A 7,504-nucleotide genomic window follows, 5' to 3' on the forward strand; every position below is an offset into this window, starting at 1 on the left:
GGACGAAGAAGTACGCGAAGGAGAGGAGGCCAGAGGGGGCTGTGGGCCCCCTCCCCACAAGGCGGCGCGGCCAGGCCTGGGCCCACGCCGGCCTATGGGGGGGGGCCATGGCGGCCCTCCTCGGCTCCTCCTTTTGGCTAGCTTCCTCTTCTGGAAAAATAGGATTTTCCGTGTAATTTCCGTCAATTGTTGATCTTCCAAAATATTGCATTCTGACGGTGCTTTTTTCCAGCAGAATCCTGACTCCGGTGCGCGATTCTCCAATAATCATGAAACATGCAAAATAGATGAAATAACATAAGTATCACTTCTAAATATGAAATATATCAATGAATAACAGTAAATTATGACATAAAATAGTGATGCAAAATGGACGTATCACTGGCCTACGATCACCGTCAAGCAATGCTGAACGAGTCTGAAGAACCTACTGCCCCCTTCTCCACCTCGGCCAATGCTGCTGCTCGCCGTGGCGGGGGAGGTGGCTACCGTCCTGCTAACGGTGGGCGTGGTGGCCACTGATGTCTACGCACACTCCTTTTCCTGTAGACAGTGTTGGGCCTCCAAGAGCAGAGGTTTGTAGAATAGCAGCAAGTTTTCCCTTAAGTGGATCACCCAAAGTTTATCGAACTCAGGGAGGAAGAGGTCAAAGATATCCCTCTCAAGCAACCCTGCGATCACAATGCAAGAAGTCTCCTGTGTCCCCAACACACCTAATACACTTATCAGATGTATAGGTGCACTAGTTCGGCGAAGAGATAGTAAAATGCAAGTGGTATGAATGTATATGAGCAGTAGTAACGGCGCCAGAAAATACTTGACTGTCTACGGCGCCAGAAAATAGCTTGCTTATACGTCTCCAACGTATCGATAATTTCTTATCTTCCATGCTTGTTTTATGACATAACCTACATGTTTTGTTCACACTTTACATCGTTTTGATGCATTTTCCGGAACTAACCTATTGACGAGATGCCAAAGTGCCAGTTCCTGTTTTCTGCTGTTTTTGGTTTCAGAAATCCTAGTAAGGAAATATTCTCGGAATTGGACGAAATCAACGTCCAGCACCTTATAATTCCACGAAGCTTCCAGAACACCCGAGATGGACCAGAGGAGGGCCACAGGGGGCCCACACGTGTGGGCGGCGCGGCCAAGGAGCCAGGCGCGCCGCCCTACTATGTGGTGGCCCCGTCAGCCTTCCGACTCCGACTCTTCGCCTATAAGAAGCCCCCTGACCTAAATCTTCGATACGAATAAGCCACGGTACGAGAAACCTTCCAGAGCCGCCGCCATCGCGAAGCCAAGATCTGGGGGACAGGAGTCTCTGTTCCGGCACGCCGCCGGGGCGGGGAATTGCCCCCGGAGTCATCTCCATCGCCGTCTCCACCGCCATCTTCACCGCCTTCGCTGTCTCCATGATGAGGAGGGAGTAATTCACCCCCGGGGCTGAGGGCTCCGCTGTAGCTATGCGGTTCATCTCTCTCTCTTTGTGATCTAGTTGAATATCATCTATGTGCTACTCTAGTGATGTTATTAAAGTAGTCTATTCCTCCTCCATGATGTAATGTTGACAGTGTGTGCATCATGAAGTACTTGGTATATGCTATGATTGTGATCTCTTGTAGATTATGAAGTTAACTATTACTATGATGGTATTGATGCAATTTATTCCCCTTTCATAGTCTGTCGGTGATGGTGTGCATGCTATGTTAGTACTCGGTATAATTGTGTTGATCTATCATGCACTCTAAGGTTATTTAAATATGAATATCGAATGGTGTGGAGCTTGTTAACTCCGGCATTGAGGTGCTCTTGTAGCCCTACACAATTAGTGGTGTTCATCATCCAACAAGAGAGTGTAGAGTGGTTTTATTATGTGATCAATATTGAGAGTGTCCACTAGTGAAAGTATGATCCCTAGGCCTTGTTTCCAAATACTGCAATCACCGCTTGTTTACTGTTCTACTGCATCTGTACTTCCTACAATATTACCACCATCAACCACACGCCAGTTGTAGCAGCAAGCTATTTTCTGGTGCCGTTACTACTGCTCATATATATTCATACCACCTGTATTTCACTATCTCTTCGCCGAACTAGTGCACCTATACATCTGACAAGTGTATTAGGTGTGTTGGGGACACAAGAGACTTCTTGCATTGTGATCGCAGGGTTGCTCGAGAGGGATATCTTTGACCTCTTCCTCCCTGAGTTCGATAAACCTTGGGTGATCAACTTAAGGGAAAACTTGCTGCTGTTCTACAAACCTCTGCTCTTGGAGGCCCAACACTGTCTACAGGAAAAGAAGCGTGAGTAGACATCAAGCTATTTTCTGGCGCCGTTGCCGGGGACCGAAGGAAAGCTACACCATTTCCTCCCTCGTCAACCACGCGCCAGTCCTGGACAGCATCAAGTATTTTCTGGCGCCGTTGCCGGGGAGGAAAGGTAAAAGGTACTCACACTCCGCATCTCGGCTACTAAGCTATTTTCCGGCGCCGTTGTAAGTGCTCGAAGCTATTTCCTTTAGATCCTGCAATTGCATCTTTTTGTTTCTTGTTTTTATTTCACTAGTTTGGCATAATGGAAAGCAACATGGAGCTTTTTAATCTATTTCCTGAGTTAAGACATAAATGGTGTGTTGCAAAAATTAAAAAACCTATGGAACCTTATTTGCATGCTAATGGCAATGTTATTAGTATGAATACTTTGAACACCATTGTTACTAATGATATGGAAAATTCTAAGCTTGGGGAAGCTGGTTTTGATGAGCTTGATAGTTTTAGTCCCCCAAGCATTGAGGAGAAAATTTTCTTTGATGATACTTTGCCTCCTATTTATGATGATTATAATGATAGTGGTCTTTTGGTGCCACCTACTATGGAGGATAAATCTAATTATGATTACAATATGCCTCCTATATTTTATGATGAGAATAATAATGATAGCTACTTTGTTGAATTTGCTCCTACTACAATTAATAAAAATGACTATGCTTATGTTGGGAGTAGTAATAATCTTATCCATGAGACTCATGATAAGAATGTTTCATTTGATAGTTATATTGTTGAGTTTGCTCATGATGCTACTGGATATTATTATGAGAGAGGAAAATATGGTTGTAGAAATTTTCATGTTACTAAAACACCTCTCTACATGCTTAAAATCTTGAAGTTGCGCTTGTCTAGTTTTCCTATGCTTATTGCATTATGCCTACATAACTTGTTTATTTACAAGATTCCTTTTCATAGGAAGTGGGTTAGGCTTAAATGTGTTTTGAATTTGCTTCTTGATGCTCTCTTTTGCTTCAACTATTATTTCTTGGGAGTGCATCATTGAAATTACTGAGCCCATCTTAATGGCTATAAAGAAAGCACTTCTTGGAAGATAACCCATGTGTTTATTTTGCTACAGTACTTTTGTTTTCTATTTGTGTCTTGGAAGTTGTTACTACTGTAGCAACCTCTCCTTATCTTACTTTGTTGCATTGTTGTGCCAAGTAAAGTCTTTGATAGTAAGGTTCATACTAGATTTGGATTACTGCGCAGAAACAGATTTCTTGCTGTCACGAATCTGGGTTGAATTCTCTGTAGGTAACTCAGAAAATTCTGCCAATTTACGTGAGTGATCCTCAGATATGTACGCAACTTTCATTCAATTTGAGCATTTTCATTTGAGCAAGTCTGGTGCCTCTTAAAAATTCGTCTTTACGGACTGTTCTGTTTTGACATATTCTGCCTTTTATTTCACATTGCCTGTTTTGCTATGCTCGATGGATTTATTTGTTCCATTAACTTTCAATAGCTTTTTGCAATGTCCAGAAGTGTTAAGAATGATTATGTCACCTCTGAACATGTGAATTTTGATTATGCACTAACCCTCTAATGAGTTATTTTGAGTTTGGTGTGGAGGAAGTTTTCAAGGATCAAGAGAGGAGGATGATACAATATGATCAAGGAGAGTGAAAGCTCTAAGCTTGGGGATGCCCCGGTGGTTCATCCCTGCATATTTCAAGAAGACTCAAGCATCTAAGCTTGGGGATGCCCAAGGCATCCCCTTCTTCATCGACAACATTATCAGGTTCCTCTAGTGAAACTACATTTTTATTCCATCACATCTTATGTGCTTTACTTGGAGCGTCTGTTTGTTTTTGTTTTGTTTTAATAAAGTTGGATCCTAGCATCCTTGTGTGGGAGAGAGACACGCTCCGCTGGTTCATATGAACAAATGTGTTCTTAGCTTTATTCTTAATGTTCATGGCGAAGGTTGAAACTGCTTCGTTAATTGTTATATGGTTGGAAACGGGAAATGCTACATGTGGTAATTGGTATAATGTCTTGAATAATTTGATACTTGGCAATTGTTGTGCTCATAAGGATCATGTTTAAGCTCTTGCATCATATACTTTGCACCTATTAGTGAAGAAATACATAGAGCTTGTTGAAATTTGGTTTGCATGATTGGTCTCTCTAGAGTCTAAATATTTTCTAGTAAGGGTTTGAGCAACAAGGATGACAGTGTAGAGTCTTATAATGCTTGCAATATGTTTTTATGTGAGTTTTGCTGTACCGGTTCATACTTGTGTTTGCTTCAAATAACCTTGCTAGCCTAAGCCTTGTATTGAGAGGGAATACTTCTCGTGCATCCAAATCCTTGAGCCAATAACTATGCCATATGTGTCCACCATACCTACCTACTACATGGTATTTCTCTGCCATTCCAAAGTAAATTGCTTGAGTGCTACCTTAAATTTTTTATCCTTTATCTTTGCAATATATAGCTCATGGGACAAATAGCCTAAAAACTATTGTGGTATTGAATATGTACTTATGTATCTTATTTCTTATTAAGTTGCTTGTTGCGCGATAACCATGATCCTGGGGACGCCATAAACTATCTTTGTTGAATATCATGTGAGTTTCTATGCATGTTCGTCTTGTCTGAAGTAAGGGCGATTTACCATGAGTTGAATGGTTTGAGCATGCATATTGTTAGAGAAGAACATTGGGCCGCTAACTAAAGCCATGATCCATGGTGGAAGTTTCAGTTTTGGACAACAATCCTCAATCTCTTATAAGAATATTATTTGTTGCTGAATGCTTATGCATTAAAGAGGAGTCCATTATCTGTTGTCTATGTTGTCCCGGTATGGATGTCTAAGTTGAGAATAATCAAAAGCGAGAAATCCAATGCGAGCTTTCTCCTCAGACCTTTGTACAGGCAGCATAGAGGTACCCCTTTGTGATACTTGGTTAAAACATATGTATTGCAATGATAATCCAGGTAATCCGAGCTAATTAGGACAAGGTGCGGGCACTATTTGTAATCTATGCATGAGGCTTGCAACTTGTAGGATATAATTTACATAATACATATGCTTTATTACTACCGTTGACAAAATTGTTTCTTGTTTTCAAAATAAAAGCTCTAGCACAAATATAGCAATCAATGCTTCCCTCTGCGAAGGGTCTTTCTTCTACTTTTATGTTGAGTCAGTTTACCCATTTCTCTCTATCTTAGAAGCAAACACTTGTGTCAACTGTGCATTGATTCTTACATGCTTGCTTTTTGCACTTGTTATATTACTTTGCATTGACAACTATCCATGAGATATACATGTTACAAGTTGAAAGCAACCGCTAAAGCTTAATCTTCCTTTGTGTTGCTTCAATGCCTTTATTTAGAATTTATTGCTTTATGAGTTAACTCTTATGCAAGACTTATTGATGCTTGTCTTGAAAGTACTATTCATGAAAAGTCTTTGCTATATGATTCAGTTGTTTAATCATTGTCTTTACCATTGCTTTGAATCATTTCATTCATCTCATATGCTTTACAATAGTATGATCAAGATTATGTTGGTAGCATGTCACTTCAGAAATTATCTTTGTTATCGTTTACCTACTCGAGGACGAGTAGGAACTAAGCTTGGGGATGCTGATACGTCTCCAACGTATCGATAATTTCTTATGTTCCACGCTTGTTTTATGACATTACCTACATGTTTTGTTCACACTTTACATCGTTTTGATGCGTTTTCCGGAACTAACCTATTGACGAGATGCCGAAGTGCCAGTTCCTGTTTTCTGCTGTTTTTGGTTTCAGAAATCCTAGTAAGGAAATATTCTCGAAATTGGACGAAATCAACGCCCAGCACCTTATAATTCCACGAAGCTTCCAGAACACCCGAGAGGGACCAGAGGAGGGCCACAGGGGGCCCACACGTGTGGGCGGCGCGGCCAAGGAGCCAGGCGTGCCGCCCTACTGTGTGGTGGCCCCGTCAGCCTTCCGACTCCGACTCTTCGCCTATAAGAAGCCCCCTGACCTAAATCTTCGATACGAATAAGCCACGGTACGAGAAACCTTCCAGAGCCGCCGCCATCGCGAAGCCAAGATCTGGGGGACTGGAGTCTCTGTTCCGGCATGCCGCCGGGGCGGGGAATTGCCCCCGGAGTCATCTCCATCGCCGTCTCCACCGCCATCTTCACCGCCATCGCTGTCTCCATGATGAGGAGGGAGTAATTCACCCCCGGGGCTGAGGGCTCCGTTGTAGCTATGTGGTTCATCTCTCTTTCTTTGTGATCTAGTTGAATATCATCTATGTGCTACTCTAGTGATGTTATTAAAGTAGTCTATTCCTCCTCCATGATGTAATGTTGACAGTGTGTGCATCATGAAGTACTTGGTATATGCTATGATTGTGATCTCTTGTAGATTATGAACTTAACTATTACTATGATGGTATTGATGCAATTTATTCCCCCTTTCATAGTCTGTCGGTGACGGTGTGCATGCTATGTTAGTACTCGATATAATTGTGTTGATCTATCATGCACTCTAAGGTTATTTAAATATGAATATCGAATGTTGTGGAGCTTGTTAACTCCGGCATTGAGGTGCTCTTGTAGCCCTACACAATTAGTGGTGTTCATCATCCAACAAGAGAGTGTAGAGTGGTTTTATTATGTGATCAATATTGAGAGTGTCCACTAGTGAAAGTATGATCCCTAGGCCTTGTTTCCAAATACTGCAATCATCACTTGTTTACTGTTCTACTGCATCTGTACTTCCTACAATATTACCACCATCAACCACACGCCAGTTGTAGCAGCAAGCTATTTTCTGGTGCCGTTACTACTGCTCATATATATTCATACCACCTGTATTTCATTATCTCTTCGCCGAACTAGTGCACCTATACATCTGACAAGTGTATTAGGTGTGTTGGGGACACAAGAGACTTCTTGCATTGTGATCGCAGGGTTGCTCGAGAGGGATATCTTTGACCTCTTCCTCCCTGAGTTCGATAAACCTTGGGTGATCAACTTAAGGGAAAACTTGTTGCTGTTCTACAAACATCTGCTATTGGAGGCCCAACACTGTCTACAGGAAAAGAAGCGTGAGTAGACATCACTTGTTGGCGTGCAGTTGATGTGGGAGATATTGCAGGAAGTAGAGATGCAGTAAAACAGTAAACAAGCGATGATTGCAGTATTTGGAAACAAGG

Source organism: Lolium perenne, chromosome 5, assembly GCF_019359855.2.
Source record: "Lolium perenne isolate Kyuss_39 chromosome 5, Kyuss_2.0, whole genome shotgun sequence".
In the NCBI taxonomy this organism is placed as follows: Eukaryota; Viridiplantae; Streptophyta; class Magnoliopsida; order Poales; family Poaceae; genus Lolium; species Lolium perenne.